Raw genomic sequence first — 20,807 nt, 5'->3', positions numbered from 1 at the left:
CCTCCGTCTCGCAGCCCCCCGTTACCGTGGCGCCCCCCGCCATGTTGGAGCGCACTGCCCCTCGGGGCCGTCCGGTCGGCGGGGGCTCGGCGCCGGGCGGACCCCTTCCCAGCCTGCGAGCGGGCGCACGCTTAGGGCGGGGGTGTGCCGGAGATCCCAGCGTCTGTCTGCTTAGATTTTAATGTCTTTTACTTCTTGGGGGCGCGGCGAGAGTGAGTGAGCGGGGAACGGAGTCATCGGGCTGAGCTCGCAGGCGTGCGGAGCTCTGCGGATACCCCGGAGCCTCCATCCGTCTCCTGTGCCACAGGGCGGGCGGACCCGTGTCCCTCCATCTCCTCTGCTGATGGGCACAATCGCTGTGTTGCGGGCAGGCAGCCGTCCGCTGGGGCTGTTCTGTGCTCTGAGCTCGTGTATTGTGGACAAGGTGATAGCACGGGGCAGAAAGGCTGAGTTCTGCAGCTGCGGATGGTTTGGGTGAGGATAGCCCGATTGTGCTGGCAGCGCGAGGTGTGTCATGCAGCAACTTTCTCTGCTCAGCTGTCCTGCTCTGCAGCAGGAGATTTCCGAAGGGCACTGCCACCAGGAGGGCACGTACCTCTTTCTGATGAGTCCCTGTGCTGCCACACGGAATGAGATAGAGGTAGGTCAGAGCACTTTTTCATTTTGTGCTGGGTTCCAGTGCCATTTGCACAACCCTGGTGCTGTGCAGAGGACATGCAGCACTCTTGCAGTGCTGCTTTGAACATTGTTCTCTCCTTTGTGCCCATGGCTCCAGGAAGGCAGTAGGGCTTCCATCTCACCCAACTCCTAGTGGCAGCTGTTAAAATTTAAAAAACACAAATGTCCGTTGCTGTCAAGGACTTTTAGTTCTGCATTACCATTTATGCTGATACTTGCAGATACGAAAACTAGCTCACAACATAGGTTGCTTGTTTGCAGATCTGTGGATGACCAGGAACTGCAGCGTAAGGATGCTGGCACTGCTTGGATGCATGGTGGAATGTTGGAGGCTCAGAGTGGCACCTGAGGCAGGCAGCTGGCTGGGGTCTGGGTGCTGTGAGAGGCACTGTGGGTACTGGTGCATAAGGGGCAGAGCTGGGGCTCAAAGTGGAAGCGTTGAAGGCACTGTGGCAAACTGTGAAGCAGGAGCTGGTGGAAGTGCTTGGATTGCATGCTCTGGATCTGTGATGGGAGGACTGGGGCGCCTGTATTCCATCTAGGAACGCAGCTTTTGTGTGAGAGGTCCCAAGTGGGTGGGTCCTTCTGGCTTCAACCCTGGTATTGTCTTTGCCAGCTGCTGCTGTTTGCCCATCCTGCCCAGCTGGTTGTGAGCTCCATACAGGCTGGGCTGTACGAGTGCTGTGTCAGGGATGCAACGTGTGGTGGGACCGCAACTGTCACTGTGATCGCCAAGTGTGTTGTTGCTCTGAAATGAAGTCAGAAGCACCAAGGCTGTGGCCCCGCAGTAGTGTTGGTCTGATGGCAGGGAAGGAGTGTGTTGTGTTGCTTGTGCCAGGCAAACAGTAAGGTCTGTAGCAGCAGCTGGAGTGCTGAACCAACATTCTGTTGTTTTTCACCATTAAACATTATGTCCTGTGATGCTACTTCAGGTCCATGCTTTGTATTTCATTATAGGTTTTGTATGAATCACTGTGGTGGAGAAGGCAGGAGTTTGAAAACCTTATGTTATATTTTAAGCTCACGGTATAGCAATTTTTCTGTGGCACAAAGGCACTCGATGTTTTTGTGTTAAAATGAAAAATACTGAGATGAAAACTGTTCTGTCGGGGAAACAGTATTAAAGATAAGTTTGTTGTCCTAGCAGATATCTGCTGGAATGTGAAAAGAGGATGTGGAGGAGAGTGGGTCAAGTAATGTGGAACTGCCTTAGTCTCTTCTGAGATTTCTACCCGTGACAAGTTCCCCTCCATGTTTCTGTTGGCAGGACAGCCTGTGTAGCTCAGAAGAGATTGGAGTTGGACAGAGGATTCATGACAGAGGAGTGTGTGTTTGGTGAGGGAGCACTGTTTCCTTCCCCTCTTGTGGAAATAAATCTGACCCCATTTCCCAATGCTTTCTCCTGTAGTGAGCTGAGCAGCAGGAGGGCTGGCTGGAGGCATTGCAGACTGTGCTTTGAGTAGCTGACATTACTCAGGTGTACCCTGCACTCCCCAGGCAATGGCTGCAAGCTGTGCTGCAAGAGGAAGACCTCCAAGCACTGCTCTTCATTGACCAGCCTTGATGGCAGATTGGCTGAGAGTCCTCTTGGCCTGGACAGGCTCAGTGAGATCTGGAAGGCTCTGGTGCCTCTGTAGCTTCCCTCTCTGACCGGGCTGTGCCTAAACTTAAGGAAGTGCTGTTCTGCAGCCATATGTTTTGAGTGAAACACAAATGTAGGTAATGCGTTGTGCTTGTACTGGTCTCTCTTTCTCTCCTGCCGTTTGCAGCAATGGTTTCTGACATCTTTCTTAAGTACCTATAGCTCCTGGGCTTTTTGACAGGATTGCTTCAGAAATGCAAGTTCTTTCTTTTATTCATCCCAGCAATGTAACTCAAGCTGTCTCATTTGGATGTAACTGCTATGTTCTAGAAGGGAGAGATGCCTACCTTATTCTCCCATTTCTTTCTTCTGTGCATTGAAATATTTTTCCTCCTGGAAGGTTACACTGCACAAAGTTTCCTCAATACCTGAAAAAGCAAGAGTAGTGTTCTACAGGGAGAATCAAACCTCACTGCTCAGTTTCCTCACACATAGAATTAGTCAGTGTTATTGTGTTCTGTTTTTCTTTTTCCTTTTGCTCCCAGATGTTGTTGATGAAGCTGTGGGTGTGAATGGCAGAGCCACTACTGTTTCGAGGGAGCTTCAGGAGGCTGTTTGAGGAAGAGACAGATCTAGGGGAGGTCTTTGTTCACAGGGGCTCTTCTGGAACAAGCGGCAGTGAAGCTCAGAGCTTGCCCTGGGATGGGGTTTGTTAGAAGCTGCTGCCTTAACTGCCACATGGTTAGAAAAGTTCAGGTTTGAGGTGTGGAGTGCAGTGATGCTGAACTGTGTGTGGAGCAGCAGTGACCTGACTTGGAGATATGAAGGAAACCCGTGGAACATACGTGGAGAGAGATTGCGTGGTTTGGGCACTACCCGAGTTTCACATGCTACCTTGCCTCTGTGGGTGAGGAAACATGAAAGAGTCTGTGTGCTGCACTGGAACAGGGGGCTGCTTTTGCAGAGACATCAGTGCTCCGTGCTGCGGGGTGGTCTTGAAGCACATGGACAACCCTGGGCAATGGAAACCGCTTGCAGTGAGGCTGTGGGTTCACAGCAGCTGAGCAGATCCGAACAGTTTGCTCATGCCCCAGGCTCTGTGCTGCTCTTGCAGTGCCAGCTCCATCTCCCACTGCTCTGTTCTGCGGTCAGCTGCAGTGGGTGAGTGAGTTGCTGGGATCGGCAGAGGAGTCTCAACGCGCATCAGGGTATCAGCATGATATGTGAGCAGAGCGATGCAGTGAGGAGCAGTCCCACGACCTGCGTGTTGGCACCCTGACGTGGTGCCTGGTCCTTTCTCAGCTGAGCACTGAGATGTCAGTGCTCTGTGGAAAGCCCCTGGCTGATTGCTCTCTACAGGTGCCCTCAGAAGGGGGAGCAATGTCTTTGGGTTCAAAGAGTGCTTCCCACTGCTGGAAATGGGAACTTGCTTGGCCAGTGAGTCCCTGCTTTCTAACCTGGCTCGAGCAGTGGCAAGAGCAGGCTGTGCACAACTTGATACTGTAATGATTGTGGCTGAGTGATGCTACGTAAATGAGCAAGTAAAACTGCTGATTAATTCAGGTAGGAAGAGGCGTTTTAAGCATATCAACCTTCTGATCCATTGGTTCACTGACGTCTAGAAAGAACTCTTGTTTGTTAGGGTTGCTGCTGGCACGGTCCTTGGGAGCTGACTGCAGATTCTTGATACGTTTGGAACCAGGAAAATGTCTAATTACTCAGATGACTAGGTACGTCTCAGAAGTGCTTATTTGGAAGCTTTGTTTTGATTTTGTTTGAGTAACACTGAATGCCTAACATTTTACCACTGGAGGAAATTGAATACAGATGAGAATGAGGCAGGCTTTAAAAAAAATTGCTGGCTAAGGCAATGTTAAACATTTGAGATGCTTGAGGAAAGGCATGCAAACCTGAGCAATGGAGGTGAAGTGTGTGGGTGAAGTACAGTGGCCAGACCCCTGACTCTTGGTGCCAGTAGGTCCTGTCTCTCCCCTGCTTTGGGTTTAGCCATCGTGGAAGAGGAGAGGCCCAAAACGGCATTGAGCAAGACGAAGTGTTCCCTTTGTGCTCCCAATGCAATCAGGACAGCCAGAGAGCAGTGGAGCTGCTGGTACTGTGTCTCTCGTCAGTCCTGAGCGTTCCATGGTTGCTGTGGCAAATGTGAGGCTGTATCAAATTAGCTATGAAATGATTTGCATAATAGATTAATCAACCGGCAACAAAACATCCCTCTTTTCTGCCAACGAAAAGAAAAGCTTCAACAGAGCTGTTACAAGAGGCCATTATGTTCCTTGCAACCCTTAATCTTTCTTTTTCCAGGAGCACTCCATGTTTTGGCCTTATGCAGGAAGCTGGCCTGCACACTGCCTTTATTTGCGTCACATCTTGGCAGCTTTTTCTAATTCTTTTGGGCCAAATTTTGCCACCATTGCGGTGACCTTCTAGGGAGGGTATTTCCTATGGAATTGGTGGCTGGCTGCCAAAAAGCTCCATATTTCCAGATCCTCCACTAGCCTTCGCCTTTCCATTGCCTTACTAAGGAGAGAGAAATTCCTCCGGGCCACTTATGACCTCCAGAACGTCTCCATTTCCATGGGAAGTTGGGGAGTGGGGCCCTCAGAGAGCATCCAACTGTGAGCAGGCAGGAGCTGATGGCTGGGTTTTACTTTATTTCTCCCTCCTGTAAGCCAGCAATATTGTATGGTCATCCTGTGGCTCCAGACACGGATGTCCATGTTCAGCCTTGTTTGGTCACAGAATGCCACCTCTCAAACACTGCTGTGGGAGCTGGAGTCCAAACAGATCCCAGTGTGCAGATGATAAGAGGCTTAACTGGCTAATTGAATGTGATAGCGTGAAGCTTCTCTCATGGTGAGGTTTAATTGGATTATAGTACTGCACAGTGATGTGGTGGCTTGCAGGGCATGCAGCCAGCTTCACAAGGAGAGAGTGGATCCTTGCTAATCACTCATTTGTTTAAAACAATGAATTGCCTGGAGTGCTCTCCAATGGGCATGCAGGAGCCAGCAGCCCTGGAGAGAGGATTCTTCTGAAATTAGGCTGGTGGTTGCCTACTGTACGTGCAGACCCTCTGATTGGGTCAGTGCAGCTGTAGCAGAGGGTCTGCAAAGCTGCCTCGTGAATCTGAGTTGGAGGAAAGGAGGAGGGTGAGTGCTCTGTGAGCTTGGATAACCAGGTGTGCATGCTACCTGCTTGTGTGCTGCAGTCTGGAAGCCTTTAAAAGAACATTTCAGCCTTTTCTGGTTGGCTTTGTGTGGCTGTGATGCTTGTCCCAAGCTGTGCCTCCCTTCTGGGGTGGCTCACTTAATCTCTCACCTTGTAGCTGCCACTTCACTCTGTGGACTGGTCTTGCTTCACATGCAGCTCCAGTGCTTGGGGGGCAGCTGCTGGAGGCTGAGCATCTCTTGGAAGCTACTGGCTGAACTGCAGGGTGGTTGTTCTTGGACGTTTTAGTGCTGAAAGCAGGGTGTTTGGTTTGCTGCTATTTCAAAAGAGTTTGAAATCTGCATAGCTGCTCAGATCTTGGTTCAGAAGGGTTGTCAAGAAAAATAGCATTTGTTCTCCTGTAAGCAGGTAGATTAGCATACAAAATCAGCTTTGATGTTGTGGCAGTGTGCTCCTCATCCACAGCCTCCGTGCTGTTTCGGAGAGCTGTTTGGCTTTCAGTGTGCTGGGAAATGCCCCCAGGGACAGCATGTGCCGTTTGGGCAGGGGACAGCACCAGGACACTGAGCGCTTTCTATCTGCTCACCGTGTCTCCTGCAGCAGCGCGGTGGTAGGGCTGGACAGGTGGGTTGGTCACTTGGTGATCCCCACTCTTTTTATTTTTGGACAAAGCTGCCATAGCGTGAGGGCTGGGAGGTTCTCGTGGCTGCTGGGAAGTAAATGCGGTGAGCAGGAGAGAGACTTGAGATTTCTGCAGGGAAACACATGGAGGGCTACAAATGGAGATATAGGATAACCACAGAGTCCGTTCTGTGGTTCTGGTCTGTGTTTCAGGGGTTTCTTTCAATGCAGGGCTCCCATTAATGGCTGCACAGCGTAGTAGTTTGCACATACACGTGTCTATGTATTTCCCGAGAGGCATGAGGCCAGATCTAGATATAGAGCACAGAAAAAGCCCCGTGGAGAGATTCTTAGGAAGCCTTATCTATATATAGTCTATATAAGTCTGTATCCCCTTTCTGCTGAGAGGACAATCTCTGCCTGGGGAGCACAGTTAATGCAGATCCACCCAGCTTCTGAGAACCAGCAGAAGATAGCCATGCAAGGCCTGTGCAAGCCTTCCTCGTGTGCCTGGCTCCTGCACACTCCGAAGGCCCCAACTGCACGGCCTGCTGCTGTGACCGTGATGTTGTGACAAGCTGGTGACACGCTGCTGTGACCAGCGAGCCTCAGAGCACACAGCAGCCCTGGGTGTGAGGGAACAGCTGCAAGCGCTGGGGCACGTTGCTCGTGCTGTGCCTGCACCTTCGGAACACATCGGTCCTCTGGGTGCTCCACAGTGAGATCAGAGCTTGGCAGTGCCTTGTTGTGGAACGGCTCTTGTGGGGGTTGTGCCAGTGCGATTCCCTGTTGTGCAGCTGCTCGCCAGGCTGTACCATGAGAGGAGGCTGCACAGGCGTGCTGCTGCTTCTGGACTGAAAATGCACTTGCGGTGCTCAGCCCATCTGCCTCAGCCTAACACAACAAAAAAGAAAGGCTCGCGGGTGGTGTAGATGAGAAGGGGGAACGTGCAGCAAAGTGGACAGGTCTGCCATTTGTGCAGCAGTGTGTTCTCATTAGCGTGTGTGGGGGTGCAGTTCCACAGTGAGGATGGCTGAGGATGTTCCCTATACCATGCAGCCAGTCCAGCCAGCGTACCAGCAGGATGTCTTGGCAGCTTCTGAGGGACAGCTGAAGTGCAGCACAGCCTTCTTTCTGCTGTAGAGTTTGCTGCCCATGAAGCTTCTTTACACCATACCCTGGAGCCAAAGAGATGAGACTGATGAGGTTGTACCAGCTGGAGGTTCTGTTGGAGGCATGGCATGTGTTTGGATGCATTTGGTCTGGAATTGTATCATTCCTTCTCAAAAGAAGAGCTCTGTTTTTGCACTGGAGAGGTTGATTCTCACGTCTTCTAAGGTGCAGTGCTGGCAGTGAAATTCTTAACCCCATTCTGGTGGGAACCTTGGCAAGATGTGCTCCATCTCTCCTAAGCCCATGGAAGTCGCGGGGCTGTTGGAGGACGTCTCCTCACGGGCTTTACAAATATAGCAAGAGCGTTTGAGGTCGCTCAGTCTTGAGTTTCTTCAGGGAGAGCACGCTTCAGCTGGAGGCCGTGCCGGCACTCAGTTTGACTGCCTCTGGGGGGGCTGTTCTGAAAATGAGTGTCTGTGTCACAGCTCTAATCTCATGATGGTCCTGCAGACTTTTCCAGCTCATCAGATCCATGTGCAGTCTTAATTTTGCCTCGTCACGTGTGCCCTGATTTCACTGCAACCTCACCTGGATGAACCCGGTGGTTCGTAACGGGGACAGGGATGCTGCCGTTCCCAGCACAGCAATTGCAGCCTGTTCTGGGGCTCCCTGCTCTCTTCCTCCTCCACCTGCAACGGGTCAGTGTGTGTGCAAGGCACAGAGCATCAACCAGTGCTCTGCCTGCTTCAGCAAAGCTCCAGAAGCCCTGTGGCAGAAGTGCTCTTTCCCAGCAGGGCACAGAGCTGTGTGTGCAGGAAGTGTGCAGTGGTTCGGCTGCCATCAGGGCTGCACAGTGGGGCTGGGCTGGTGTTCCCTTCTCTGGGGCTGTGCCCCTCTGTCTCACATGGAGGGAAGCTCCCTGGTGGGAAGAGGGATTTGTGATCAAGGCTGCCGGCGAGGAGATTGTCAGCCAGGCACTTCCGAACTTGAATAATTGACAGTGTAACCAGAGCCACTGGAGATTGTCTGGGAGGTAACTGAATCTTCCACACCGATTCTTATGCAAATTCCAACATGTGCTCCTGGATTCTAATGGGACACGTTCAGATGCAGCTTGCATTGTTCAGAGCTCAGCATCCTTGCACCGAGTCTGTCATTGCTAATGACTTTATAGTAAGAGCGTGACTTGCAGAGCTGCACCTGTAACAGTTTCCCAGTGGTCTTCATACCTATACAATCCTAGTTTCACCGTAGATTTTATGTGAGTGACCTGTGTGTGTTCTGGCAAATGGTTCATTCGTTGCTGAAGCTTTCCTTTGCCTCAGCAGTCTGCTTCAGTAGTACAGTGAACTCACACATTTCAGTGCTGTTTGCTTTGCTGATACTTGTGGCTCACTGAAGGTAAATTAAATGCTATTGAGTTCTGCCCAAACTGAGAATAAAAGTATAAACACAATTAATCTTTAAACTTTACCCAGTAAATCTATAATTGAGTTGATGAGCACATTTAATAAGAATTATTTTGGGTTCCTGGGGGAGATTGGTGTCCTGGCATAGCTTCAAAATCAGGCTTGTTTTTTTTTTTTTTTTTTTTTTTCCATAGATGTGCCATGTGGTATTGGAATACTTGGCCAAAAGCACATGACCTTAATGTCTTTACAATATAAACGGCCTAGAGATGTTTCCTGCTTACGTACAAAATATCCAGCCAGTGACTGTGTTCCGTGCTTCTACAAGAAAGGAGAGTAGTTTTATAATAAGCAAAGATTTAGCTCTCAACTTTTTTTGTCCCCATCTGGCATTACTTAAATTGATGTTTTCATCTGCATGACCTCTTGGGGGTGGAGTGAAATTATGAACATAGAAAATGTGGCTGAAAAAGACCTTATTAAGTCCTCTTCAGTCTGCAGGCTGGAATGGCCCCACCGAACTGCGTCCCACGGCTGTTCCCCCTGTGCCATGCTCTGTGTTACTGGTTAGATTTCATAGAGGTTTGAGAGTTCTAGTTGTGCAAGGAGTTGCTGGTCCTGTGTGTCGTCCTTCCCAATGTGAATCTTTGCTGAGCCTCAGCAGAGTAAGTACAGCAGGAAGAGCTTCCTTCATAAAAGAATGCTATTGTTAAAGCATCATTTATCACCAATTTCTTGCACATCTGCCCTGTTCTTCTCCCCAAACCCTTTCTATGCTCTCATCCTCGTGCTGATTTACAGTCCATAGCTTTAAAATCTACAGCTCCATAGCTCTGATTTTCTAGGGGTGGGCAGTCTTGCAGCCATCCTCTCAGATGGGCAGTTTTTGCTGTCAAAAAGGATTGTTCCAAAAATGTCCCCTTTAGTGAAAATATATCTGCCTCCTTTCTAGCTCTCAGAAAGATGATATGCTTCTTTCCCTATCGAGTTGCACCCACTGCCTTAAAATGAAGGATTTGCAAGGAAAGCTGAGAACTGCAAGAACTGGATCATATATATTTCATGTTGCCAGTGGCTTGCTAGGGGCTGAACTCCCTTTTATTTGCTCTTCCACCTCTTCCTTAAGCTGTTCCTGAGAGTTTGCCAGAATTTAAGGTGCTCCGATTTCTTTCAGGCTGGCAGGATCTGTATCCTCTCTCTGCCAGGAATCTGCCTTATTTTGCTTCAGTGAGATGAACACTCAAGTAGGCTTTGTCCTTGCTTCACAAATAGACTTTGAGCACCTCCAGACACTCGGATAAGTTCTGTCTGCTTATGCTTGGCCCCGCTGAGCCAGTTGCCTGCGGATACCAAAGCTGATCAGAGGATATTTTCCTCCCAACATGTGTCCTTTGGCAGCCTAGGTGAAAACCTGCTCCCTGAGGCAAAACTACAGTGGTTTTTACCTTTGGCCCATGGAGATGTGCTTGAGGGCAAGAAGCCTGCTTAGTTCAAACAAGTGAGTGGAGCTGTGTCAGGAGAGGGCTTTTGGAGGTGGATTTGCTCAGTTTGACGTTTGGTCAGTAAGCTGATGTTTTTCTGACGTGTAGTGGTTAGGTCCTGCTGGTTGTGCTTAAGAAAAATCTGTGATAACTCTGTGGATAAGCCATGTGTTTGGTGCCTACTACTCAGCTCTTTTTAGTGCCCTGCACAGATGCTGATAGCACAGAGTTCTGATAATGCTTCTGCTTTACATGGGTTTGGATACTTGTGTCTGCTTAGCAGCATTGCCTTCCTGCTGATCAAAGTAGCCTGGTTCTCCCAGTGTTTCTGCTGGTGTGTGGTGCCAGCATCCAGAGCAGGATCTGTGGATACCAACACCTGCTGCATCCAGGTGCAACAGGCTATGATCCAGAGCAGGGCTGTGAGCATGTTTGCCCACACCTCACTTTGCCTGTGCCCCAGGCACGCACTGTCTTCTGTGTTCCTGTGGTGCCTACTTCTCTCCTGGCCTCTCAGCATGGCCACAGGCCCTTGCCTTGTTTCAGGCTGTGAAGGGATTGCGCAGTGCTTGGCTTCCCAGCAGAACCAGTGTGTGCTTTGCGGGGGGATGGTTCACTGGAAACCCTCTGGGTGAATGCTGGTAAAGCCCTTCATAGGGCTTCTGGCAAGCAGGGAAAAGGTGCTTCTTTGTCTTGTGTACTTTTAAGCAGAGAGTAAATGACTGCTCAGTCAGCAAAGCAAGCAACTGTGCAGGAGTCCTGCTTTGCTTAGCTGTGAGTAGTAGCGTGCAGGGCGCTGAGCATGTGTTTGTATGAGTCTCCTACTTTCTTTTCTTGGAGCAAGCTCTTGATTTAGGACAACCACAGGATGATTTCAGTGTGCTTTTCTCTGATTCCACTGGGTTGTCATATTTCTCTCTGGTGGTGGCCAGATTTGCTGATGGTTCACATTTGAGCTGGAAAAAATGCCCCTTGTTGGAGTTCTGGTATGTCTGCATACAGTCAAAAATGTTGAGTGGGTTGGGAATAGCTTCCAGCAAAGTTGTATCGCTTCCTTGGAGCTCTTTTGTTCAATAGAAATTCCTTTCTTTTTCTCTGCCCCCTTCCTGTCCCCCTGACAGCCCACCTCCTTTCTACAAGGACACACTGAGGTGTAATTCACAATCGTCTGACTGAAGTGAAATATGCACAGCTGCAAACGTTTGTTTAATGATACTTCATGGTGAAGGCATCTCTCAGAACTGCTCCTGTTCCAGGAGTCGAGCAATCAGAGTGTGGTAGCAAAGAGGATTTTGTTGAAAACGCTTGGCTTGGATTTTTCTGAAGCTCTGAGAACGTTTTGACTACTTGTGAGTTTAGAGTGCAGAGAGGAAATATGTGGAGCAGGGAAGAGTCTGAGTGAGGAGAGACGTTAACTGTGTCCCTGACACCAGGGTACGTGGTGGAGTTTTCCTTAGCTCTTCCAGTGTTGTATATAAAAGCTGGGGTACAATAAAGGACACTGCAGATAATGGGTTTATTGATGTTAGAAGGATCAGGAATATTCGGTCTCATGTGCCACAGCTCTCTGGTGCACTGATCAGAGACTTGTTCAGGTAACATCCCCTGCCTTCCCCACTGAATGGAAGGACTTTGCAGCTCCCTTTCCAATTTGGAGGCATCAAAAGAGATGCATTTGTGATTTTGTAGCCCTCATGGTGCACAACAAAGCCCAGCACCTGGAGGCTGCAGGCACAGTGTGTTTTGTTGTAGTTGATGTGCCCTCGTGCTGCTGGGATTTCGGAGGGTGACCGAATTGCAGCAACACAGAGTCAGCATGTGTTTGTAGGTAAGATGAAATAGGTTTATTGTCATTGTTTGTTGTTATCCGGGACATCACGGAAAGCCTGTTCTGATTTAAAGGCAAAATTTGGTGCAGCGTAGTATGAACAATTCTCCAGTCTCAGGAAACTTCAGCAGTCCATCCCGTCTCCCCAATGCATGTCTCATAGACAGGGCAGAAATGAATTCAGGCTCTGTCTTTAGCTTTTAAAACACCTGCAGTGCAGCAGCAAATCCACACTGGCTCTCTGGCAGCCCAGAGTCCTTGCCAGAGCCCCCCAAACCCTTTTCTTGTTCTGATAGGGAAATATGATTTCTTCAGAGACGTGATTTGACTCCCTTAGCGCCAGCTGTCATGCCAAACCCTGCTCTGGGGGACTTCTTGCAAACTGTGTGCAGAAACTTTAGCTGGGAGGCATTATTCCACTATTTGTAAGACGTGGAAAGGTAGCAGTAGGCCTTCCCGTTGTGGCTGCAGTGTAAATACACAGGCTCCAGAGGGAAGGAGCATGAGGGATATCACATTTTTATTGCCTTGTAATGGATAAGCACAGAGAAGCTGATTTAATGTTTTACTGGTACCTTAACGGAGAACTTTTTGCATTATCCTTTTAAATCTCAGCTCAATATGCCAGATGGGGGATGTGTAACAGCTCTGGGAAATGTAGTGTTAGTAGGTCATTTTCCTGTTTGTCTATTGGAGGCTATTGGTGAGAGTCTCAGTGATCAGAAACACATAATGTACAAAAATACATGTCCTGTGTGACTAGCCATAGCTCCCAGTGCAAAGTTTGATATGTGTGGTAAAAATCAGAAGTTGATGCAAACCTGTGAGCCAAGGAAATATAAAAATAAGGATACGTCCCATCCTGATGGTTGAAATAATGTCATGGCACCTGACAGCTGGTCTCTGTCCTATCCCTGCTGATGGCTCTGAACGTTTTCTGTGACAGAAGCAATCTTGCTCAGCTTTCAGGATGCTCCTCACCTCATCCACAGGCAGTTTAAATGATGCCGATACCCATTCTTTGTTCTTAGTATCACAGCTGGCTGCACAAGGCAAAGGCATGAGAAGAGAACACTGTCAAGGCACTGAGTCTGGTCTGGTCTGGCTCTGGGCTTTGGGCTCAGTGAGTGTTCCTGTGGGGCGCTCCTCCTCACAGATGCAGTGGCTCTATTGTAATGTTGGCCAGGCTCTGAGTTCAGCTCCCCAGCAGTGAGCACATTACTGCCTGCTGAGAGAGGGCTGCTCGCATCCGCCTCATTGCCCTCCACATGCCCATGCCATGCGTGGTTCTGCAGGGCAGGCCAGCATCCCTCCCAGTGTGCTGCGTTCCTCACTCACACATCGCTCTGGTGCTTTAATAAGTATTTTGACAAACGGAATGAGCAAACTCATTTGGTTTGCTTTGCCGGCCTCTTAATGCTCTCAGGAATGAAATATCACCAGCAATAATGCTGAAGAAATGTAGGCTCTGAATAATATGGAATCTCTGCTTGTTGATTCAACTTCCAACAGCTGCTGAAGAGCATCAGAATATGAAGCAAATGTAAATGTGTTTCTGTAGCACATGGCTGCATTCTGCGCTCTGCTGCAAGCACTTGGCACTGGGGGTCTTCTGGGCTCCTCTCGTAAAAACTGTGCTTCCTTCTATCCCCAGTAAACAGAAAGGTGATGCCAACTTTCAGAACAGGGGTAAGCAGAAGAAGAAACAAACAGAAAATCTTGTTATTTCCAAAACAAGTGCTTTTTTTTTTTTTTTTCCTAATACCTCAAAGTAGAGCGCACAGTATATTTAGATGTGAAGAGAAAGACTGAAGGGAAAAAGACGTTTTCAAAGTGGTGTTGAGAGACATTTTGAGATCACCTGGCGGTTCCCTTCGGGGAGCTGCCTCCAATGGGAGCTGAGCAGAAGTGTTCAGCAAACCAAGGTGTGTGCAGAGCTGTGCTGTGCTCAGCAGCAGCAGGCTGGTCACTGTGCTCCAGAATCCTTTCCAAGCTGGTTCAGCTGGGTTTAGGAGTTCAGACACCACTGTTGGTTGCGGCAGAAGCTCCTTCCCTTGCAGCAGTGGTGGCAGTTCTACTTCAGCCATTCAGTCAGCCTTTGTGGATAGCTGTTTGGCTTTCAAAATCTCACCAGGTCCCCTTCTTTTGTGGTCTGCTTCCCAGCTTATCTCTCAGACAGTGTGCAAACAAGTGAGAGCTGCCCAGAATATCTGATGGAAGAAATGCAGGGATGCTTGAGTGCGGTGCATTTTCAACCAAAGGCAACAGGAGACATTACTGTTCTTACAGGAGAACCAAACGCTTCTGTAGGTTCAGCCCTTTCAGCCCTTTCACTGCTCATAGCACACATCTCATCTCAGTGTGCCCCCCTCCCCTACTCCTTGAGCACTGATCTCCGAGGGGTAGCACATTTTAACAGCTTTACCCATATCGTTTTGTTGCAGTTTGAGGGATGCTAACCAGAATTTGCAGTGTGTTTAATGCTGAATAGAGTTCTCCAGCTTTAGTGGCAGGATCTAGAGTTCTTTGTGAATTATATTTAGCGCTGATGGAGCCTGCTTTGTCAGCTGTGTGTTGTTGCCCTGTGAAAACTGGCAGCATTCAGATCTAAATAAATGCTAAACAGTCTCGTACTTTGAGGCATGATGAGAACTGCTCAAAAAATTTGATTCTAACTTAGGTGATTAATTTTGTTATCTCTGTGACTGTGTTCTCCTTCACCTCCATAGTCAGCAGAGGAAGGAGCTGGCATTAAATGTGGGGCATGCAGAGGAACAGCATGGAGCATTGTCCCAATGGGGGCATGGGGGTGGCTGGGTGCACGTGCCTGACCTGGAAGGAGGCCAGAATGCAGGCTCCATGTGGTCAGAGCAGTGCTGGGATCTGTGGAGTGTTCTGGTCCGCAAACAAGCCCAGCAGCGGCATGCTTTGCATATTTGATTGCTCTGCTGGCTGATACCAAACGTGCCATCAGTGTTCACAAATGTTTCTCATTGCTGTTGGCCGCTCTGTTTTCACCCTTAGAGGACATTTTGAGTTCTCACTAAAAAAGGAAGCATCCATTTGAGCTCTAAATTATGCCTGTGCGATTCTCCCATCTTACTTATTTCAGGCCATATTGCAAGCTTAGCACAGACAACCCTTTTCATCTGGCACTCAATGTGGCTGCTTTCAGGCAGAGTGACAGTGCTGTTAGGAACGGGCCAGCTGCCCTGGCTGTGCTGCTGTGGGCTCGTATTGGTCAGTGAGCTTTAAAAGGTAAAACTCCTTTAAAAGGCTGACAGTGGTGTTCATACTGTCTGTTTGTCCACTGTGATGTAAGGTGGGTCTTTCAGAGAGGTTCTGATGTTAGGACCTGTGTGCTGTGGGGATCTCGGCTCTGGCTGTGCACGGCTCCTGCTTGTGATTTGGAGGTGGCTGAGCAGTAAATAATTCGGCATGACCCTACAGCGCTGGATGGGCAGGGGAGCCTGCAGGGCAAGCACTGGGCTGTATGGGGAACAGAGCTCTTGGTGGCACGGCTGATTTGCCACCAGCTGTGCTGCAGTGGGGTAAAGAGGAAGCTGGAGTGCTGTGAAGGGGCCTGTTGCTGTGGAGATGTCATGGCTCCCAGCCCGCTGCTGCTCTGGGGGATGCTGTGCTCACAGTTCGTGGGTATGGTGCAGGTGGAGAGGATGGGGGAAAGAAAGGGTGACAATCCAGGTGAGGCACATGTTGGTGCAAACGTGTGCATGAGGCTTTTTGTGCAGCCCTTCCATGCCACCGCTCATTCCTGTTCGAGCTAGCTGCTCCTGCAAGGAGCTCAATGTGTGCTGACTGCGGGGAGGGTGCTGGCGTATGTGCAGGACTCATGTGCTGCTCCTCGCTCTGCAGCAGGCTCCTGGGGCCCTCCTCACATGCTGGCTGCTGTATGCAGATCCTGCCAGCCCCAGAGGGCTCAGGGCAGGCAGGGAGCTTGTTCTTGTGGTATGCCTGGTGCAGCCAATTCCCAGTGCACATGTTGTGTGCCATGTGCAGCTGCTGGGACAAGAGGGCAGCAAGAGGCAGGCGGTGGGAGGAGGGCATGCTGAGGAGGGGAGAACTGCTGGGTCTGTTGCAGCTCGTGTCTCCTTTCATCCTCTTCCCAATTGTTGGCATTTTTCATTCCTCCCCACAGAATCAATTTTGCTCATTGTTTGGGCATAATTTTCTGCTCTGGTTTTAACGTGTATGGTGGGGAGTTGCCTTCTGCCTGGCTGCCTCGCTGTGCGTTGTGCCTGGTAGCAGAAATGCTAAGTCACAGCTTGAAGCAGTGATTGAGCACCTGGTGGGAAGGCAGGGCCAACCCAGGGGAGCTCAGGTGTGCGCTGTGCACCTGAGTGATGGAAGGGGTGGAGCCAGGATCCACCCCTTTCCAGACCTCATTAATGGGCTGGCAGTGGAGGTGAGGATATCTTGCTGGAGATCCCTGTGTGCCTGAGGCCTTTGGAAGGTAAGCAACCTGGGACTTTGCTGCTAGGCTATGGTTGCTGACCTTTCCATTGCGTTACAGTGTTACATGTCTTCCTTTTGTTGCTGGCTGGCTGAGAACTGAAGCCCTAGGTACAGAAAACGCTCCACCAGCCCATATCCCAAAGGCTGCCCTCCCCGTGTGCAGCTTTGACCACTCTCATCACGTGCTCAGTGGGAATCTGGCATTGGTGCCTTTGGTTGCTCCAGCTACTACAAAATTAGTACAGCAAATATGAAATGTTTGTGTCAGCTGTGTTGTAGGAAATGTAGTCCTGTTGGTTTGTCAAAGCAGCCTTGATCATCAGTCATCTTTTCTCTGTTAGCTTACTTCAGTTTTTTTAAGTTAAATGACACCATTCTATTCCCTCAGAACTTTTAGAATGTGGATTAAACTCAATCCACCAGCACCGTGGGATCCTTCATTCACAGTTAGTGTGCTGTCAGGATGCCACGCGTTCCTGGTGCTCTGGATGCTGGATTTGAAGGAGGCACATCGAGAGAGGTGCACGGACTGGCTGTGAGCCTGGATGTGCAGGCAGCGTGGTGTAAACACACAAGTGGTTTAGATGGACTCCTTTGTATACCATTGCTTGTCTGAGGAACAGACCTGATCTCTTCTTCATGATTTTTCCTTTAAGTCAGGGATTTGAAACCATCAACACAAAGCATGAAGAGACCATTGTGGAGGAATTAAGATTCTGGCTGAGGTCACCAGATGTGTGAAGAACTTCAGAAAGGGAGAGAATGCATCAGTTTCTCAGTGGCAGTGTTCTGAGTGTGCAGGTGGAGGCATGTGGTTGGTGACAAACATGCAGATATCCCACCCGTGTGGATGGAAAGTACACTGCAAAATATGTGCAGTGAGTAGCACAATGTTTCGGCAGTAACGGGGCAGCATCTTGCTGCGTGTTTGCGTCCTTGTGAGGTCCTAGGGGCAGCCTGTTGCATAAATTAAGCTTCCATCCTCTTACCTGTTAAAACAAGATCTGCTTGCTGCAGCACTTCTATGGATCTTTGTCTCTAGAATTTTAAGAGCTTAATTCTCTGTGTTAATGCTGGGAAGCAGATTTCAAGATCCTTAAGAACAGTGGAAATACTGGCCCTGCAGTTGTTTCCTGGCTTACAGCTTACCTGAATGCACCTGTAGCCAAAACAGCTGACTCAAGATTCCATTTAGCTTAGTGGTAACTGTGAATGAAGGAGAAGCAGGCTGAGACTAGTGCAGGGCAGTGTTGCATCTCTGCTAGTTGCTCAAGTTGTGTTTCTGGCATGAAAGGAGTTGGGCATTTATCTGTCTCATTTAATTTACTCCTGGTTGGAAGCAGGCTGAGAGTGGATCAAGGTGGAAACATTTGATGGAGTTGGCTCATAAGCTTTGTAGAGTGAAGAACCACTCTTCCTGTGTTTTCTACCACTGATAACCCCCAATGGCCCTCCTCTGACACATCTGTAACGTAGAGAACAGCTTTTCTGCCTGGTATAATTCTCCTAGGCAGTATGAAGCGTGTGAGCACAGTAGCTGGACAGGAGAGTACTCCTTCACCTGGGCACATGCAAAACAGGTGTCTGAAACTATGTGTGTGCTCTGCACGTGTTCATCCCTTGCTTAGACAGCTGCATTAGAAAAATGCTGTGCAGGGCTCCTCTCTCCAGCCTGCCCCACACAGCTGCCCTGTAGCTATGTGCAGAAAGGCTCTGTCTGGGAGGTATGTGAGTGGGCAGTGTCTCTCTCCACTTCTCCTCCAAGTGGCTCACAGTTTATTTTGGGACTGTCTTGAGTGTGTCAGCTTAAGTGCAGAACACTCAGTGTTGAGGGGTAGGAGGCTGCTTGCTGTCTCTACCACTGAAGTAGTTTTGGGTGCAGCGGAACTGCCTGGTGCACAGGTTCCTTGCTTGCATCTCTCATCTGGCACATTCTTACAGAACTCAGAGGAAAGTGCTCCTGGAATGAAACGTTGCCTCTAGGAACAGTATCTTGCAGACTTCAGCCAGTGCAAGGACATCTGCTTCGTGAGCTGAAGCCTTCCTGCTCCTGTCTTGCACTTGGAGCCCCTGCTTCTGTTATTATTCTTGACTTCCATTGGGCTTAATTAAAATACAGGTCTTTAATTTTTAATTCTTCTTTCCTGTTGATTTGGCTGTCTCTGTGTGAACACGGTCTCAGTGCAATTATTGTGCTCCCTGTGGAGGGACAAACATTTAATTCAGTGAGTCTTTCTTGGAGGGGATTTATTTTCCTGATCTTTCTACTCCAAGGGATGCAAAACCGGAGCATCCAATGAATAAGAATTGAGCACCTCGTGTGGCTGCTCTGATCCTGTTTGAGCTAGGATTGTTGTTAGTGAAATGTGTTCTGTGCCCACAGCTTCTGCCCAGGTGAGGAGCATGTGGTGGAGCCACACAGCACAGCTGGCCTCAGCAGGGCACATTGGAGCCCTTGGGTCCAGCCAAGGTTTCCTCTTTAGAACTGGGTTTTATTGTCGTAGGATGCATTTAGATGTCATGTGTTAACTTGGGGAAAGGGATCAGGAGGGAGCAGCCTGTGCCTCCCTACGGTGTGTGACCAAGGGAACGTGAGTCCCTCTGCATCGCAGCTTGTGCTGAGTGGGGAGGTCTGCTATGGACCTCCAAAGTGAGGTGGAAATCTCACATTTCCTTTGCTCTTTCTGCAGCTAGTTTCAGCTGGCTTGGTGCTTTTGCTAGCTGAGCTCCCTTGTGTGCAACCGTAGATCAATGCTGAAATAAACACACAACAAAAGTGTTTGCCTACCCTTGCTGTCATGCGGTTCCAGACTTTTTATAGACCACTTAAAATACTTCAGGCTCTTTCAACTTCAGATCTGAGACTTCCTCAATTCCCATCGTATGTCTGTGTGATTTTCTTTATTCCCCCTGCATTCACTGAGATCGTGTATATGGGGGAAACTTCCAAATGTAACTTCATCCCGTTTTATAAGATTGTTTCAGGTCCCCCTGCATCAATCCCAGCCACAGAGGCATAGGAGGGCACATAGGGCAGGCATGGCTGCACTGCTGCTGTGGGCACACCGCCTTGCTTGGAAGATGCTTCTTGTGACTGTCTGTGGCCCCTTTCTGTCACGTATTCTTAATATTGCTTTGATTTGTATTTAGACTGAAGACCTGAAACTCTAAGCATGTTAAGGGTGAAAGTGTTTTGGTGAGATTTAAACTCTGCTTGTTTTATGTTTTTTTTTTTTTCTCCTGAAGGAGAGTATAAACATTTCATTGTTGTTTGTGTGAAGTGCCTTTTAGAACCAGCAGTCCAACAATGGGATAAAGAAAGCAGATGCATCCCCGTGTCTTTTCCAACAGCTTTTGTTTTTCTGATTGCTGTAAAGAAGGCTTATAATTTTTTTTTTTCCTCTTTCTGAGCAGCAAGCAATCTGTGGGGCTGGATCAAAGCTCATAAATGATGAATTGGAGGAATGGCAGAACGCCCTCCTTGTGCTCTGCTGGGTGTGCTGAGAACGCCATTGTTCCCTCGCGTACCTTTTCCATCCTCCGGCCAGGACACACAGAGAGGGCCTTTGTTCCCTTCCTGCCAGGCGGACAATGCCAGTGCCTTGTGCTACCTCTGCTCACACCACCTGACTGCCCACAGCTCTTTGGCTTTTGGCAAGCCTGGGGCAATTGTCCTCCGGCTATGGCCTCACAAAGAAAACAAATGGCATCACAGCCTCCTTCCTTCAGACCCTGGACATGAAGCAGAGCCTGCTCCTGGCCAGCATCTGCATCATGGGTGATGTCTGTCTCCAGAGCCTCCCATGCAGCTTTCTCTGGCCGCAGCTTTCCTCAGGTTTATCCCTCCCCCAAGTTTGTTTTCGAGGCACACCCCCGTGTTTAAACCAGCTGTTGGTAATTCCTGTGAAACTGTGACAGTGCTAGTATCGTAGCCCCATTAGCTCAGAGCTGGGGCTGCACCTAGTCCAAATGCTCTCCCCTCCCAAAAGCTCTGTGCTGGAAGGCAGAAGTGCAAACATTGTTAACTGGAACAATGCAGCATTGCCAGGGTGAAGAATGCGAGTTAGCTGTGTATGTGTGGCATGTGCATGCCAGGGCTGCAGAGCACTATGCAAGTCCTCTCCTTTTTCTTTTGTTTCTTTTCCTTTCCCACTAGAGAGGTCTGAACCTCTTGCTAGCGCTTTTGTTTGGGGATGAGTAGGATCTGCAAGAGGAGGTGGGAGTGAAATTTTTGGGAACCCAGAACCTGAAACTGAAAGAGCCAACAGGCTAGTAAAGCTTTGCAGAGAAATTTAAAATTAGCCTGACCCACTGCTTTTACATTGCTGGAATTTAATTGCTCTGACCCTACAGCTCCTTGGGCTGACTCAGAACAAGCGTTCCCAGGCTGCGGTCTGCGAGGTCTGTGCTGGGAGGCTCTCCCATGTGGCCATGGG

General features: G+C 49.3%; 1 protein-coding gene across 1 annotated transcript in view; it reads left to right on the top strand.

The window, feature by feature from the left end:
• The window catches only part of PACS2 (phosphofurin acidic cluster sorting protein 2), a gene marked incomplete at both ends in the record, with an annotated part of 63,342 nt that overhangs the window by 289 nt on the left and 42,246 nt on the right, over positions 1 to 20,807 (top strand). The gene's annotated exons all lie outside the window — the stretch shown is intronic.

This window comes from Tetrao urogallus, assembly GCF_951394365.1.
Source record: "Tetrao urogallus genome assembly, chromosome: 5".
In the NCBI taxonomy this organism is placed as follows: domain Eukaryota; kingdom Metazoa; phylum Chordata; class Aves; order Galliformes; family Phasianidae; genus Tetrao; species Tetrao urogallus.
This window is presented reverse-complemented; position numbering and strand designations above follow the sequence as displayed.